Below are 2,376 nucleotides of genomic sequence, written 5' to 3'. Positions count from 1 at the left end.
CCATGGGTACCATATGGACACCGCGATGCCCAGGTTTCATTGGTTCTTGATTCTAATGCCAAAGCACGATCTCCCTGGAACTTGTGTGGGGTGAGACTGCCATCCCCTCCAAAGGGATGCTGGGAAAGTAAAAAGCGCTGTGAACCAGAGGAAGGGAAATGGGTGTATTTAGGAGCTGACTATGCTCTCAGAGCGCTGGGTTTTTTCTCAATGAGTGTTGCTCATGATTTTTGAAATGCTACCGCCTCCTGCAGGCTGCTGTTGTCGCTGGGGTCCTGTACCCCTGCAATCTTCTTCCTCCTCCAGGTATTTCCCCTGAAGAACGCGCTGACACAAAGCCAGGAACTGTCCCTGTGATGAGTGGCAGGAGGACACTCCCCGCCTCTTGGGTGCAGTAGCTGTGCCGTGGGGAGTTAGATGTCCCTTCTAAGCCCTAGGTGTGTGCCTCTCTAGTCACAGTTACTCCAGAGGCTAGAGCAGAAAGAAAACTTAGACCCAGGAGTCTGGGAACAGCCTAGGCAGCATAACTGGTCTCTTTAAAATGATTTTTTTTTAAAAAAAATTGCATTGTGACCATGTTGAATAAGTAGTGAGAACACAGTCATATTCCAATCAGAGCTCTGTAGAAATGGCCCAGCTTCTTCAAGACATAGAGAAAGCAAAGGCCAGGCAGGCACTGTGTGATATGTGCCTAAAATCCCAGCGCTTGGGAGGCTAAGGAATACTGTTAGTTCAAGTGCTTTCAAAAGCCTGGGTTTGATCCTCAGCACGGAAAAAAGAAAAGAGAAGGGGGAAGAAAAGAGAAGGTGTTCAGGAGGTGTGGTTGGATTAAGAAAAACTGAAGATATGTTAATTGAGCAGGATATGTGGACCTTATTTAGATCAAGGTATGGCAAAGCCGACTGTGAGAATGTATTTTCCCATGGGAACTGAATCTTAAAAACAGATTTGATATTAGATGTAACTATACATTTTGTTGAGTATTAGTTCTTTTTTTTTCTTTTTTTTTAATTTTACAGGGGAGAGCGCAAACGCAGTCCCCCACTACCACAAATTATGCAGTCGAGTTTCCCGCATTTGGGGAAATCGCAGGGGTCAGCACATCCGGAGTGCAATGGATAAGCCTCGCCCTGGGAAAACCACCTTCGTGATCATGGTATCTCCCCTGCCAGGTAAGTATGAGTATTAGTTCTTAAAGCCCTTCTCTGTTAGATACCGATGCCCGAAACACTCGTTTGTTAGATGATATCGTGCCCACCAGTCACTTTAAAAGTCTAAGGTAGGAGGTGACAAGCTTTTTCTGGAGAGGGCCACATGGTTTGTCACAGTTCTTCAGCCTTGTGATAGTCGTGCAAAACAGATATAGATGGTATGCACATGAGTGGACATGGCTGTATTCCAATAAAACTTTATTTATAAAACAGGGAGCAGACTGCATTTGGCCCATGGAATTGGGGGTTGCCAATGCCAGCTCTATTGAAAGAAGAAAACAAACCAGGAGAGGGGAGACATGGACACAATGGGTAAAATACTGATAACGGTCCAAGCTGGGTGACAGGTGGTGGTGGTTCGGGGCACTTTTTCTCTATCATTCCTTCACATCCTTGACTTTTGTGTACACACAGTTTGGTGTCAAGCTGGTGTTTAATTGGAATCGGCCTCCCAGAAGCTGAAGCCAGCGGCAGATCCCCGTGGCCGGTCCTTTTCTTTCGGTGGGGTCTTACTATTTCCCAGGAGACTCTCAGGCGCATTTCCTTCCAGAGCCTCACGCCCTGATACACAGTTTTCCTAAAATGGAGATTCCAGTACTCGGGGATGGAGCTCACCGCCCTCACCCTGAGAAGCAGTGTTGTTTCTCATTTCTCAGTGGGAAATCGGAATGTCCCGGGGAGGACAAGAAATTCACCAGGAGCTCTGGGAAGCCCTGGGAACTCAGGAAGTTGGAATCTGATCAGAACATCTGGGAGTTTAAAGGGGGAAAAAAAGTGAAGCCATTCATCCGGCCCCATAAATTCTCTCAGGAGCAGATACTGTAATTATGCAGAGAAGAGACATTGAGCCTTGTTGTCAGCAGACAGGAATCACGTCCACACCAAAACTGCCCCGAATGGAAGACCGAAGCCTTACCTAATTTTGGATCATGGGTGGCAGATCTTTTATTTTGAGAAAGGAATTGGTCTTTTTCACAGCACCCGTGGAAGCTGCTGGCCCTTGTCACATGCCCGCTGCAGGAGTCGTGCACCAGTTTGTCCTCCACCAGCGTCAGCCCCCTGCCTCCGTGCCGCAGCAGGCTCTCACTCATGAAACTATACCAACCCTACCCACGGTTCAAACTCCAGCCTCAGCCACTAAGCTTTTCCTGCCTGCTGCGGCTTT

The 2,376-nt window shown here is 47.7% G+C and overlaps 1 non-coding gene across 1 annotated transcript; it reads right to left on the bottom strand.

The window, feature by feature from the left end:
* Positions 1 to 1,016: 1,016 nt before the first annotated feature.
* On the bottom strand, positions 1,017 to 1,180 carry LOC113456985. Its single transcript, XR_003377655.1, has one exon. It is a non-coding gene; the product is annotated as a U1 spliceosomal RNA (small nuclear RNA).
* Positions 1,181 to 2,376: the final 1,196 nt, after the last annotated feature.

This window comes from Microtus ochrogaster, chromosome 1 (genome assembly GCF_000317375.1).
Source record: "Microtus ochrogaster isolate Prairie Vole_2 chromosome 1, MicOch1.0, whole genome shotgun sequence".
Classification (NCBI taxonomy): Eukaryota; Metazoa; Chordata; class Mammalia; order Rodentia; family Cricetidae; genus Microtus; species Microtus ochrogaster.
The sequence above is the reverse complement of the archived record's forward strand: the minus strand, read 5'-3'. Positions and strand labels throughout refer to the sequence as shown.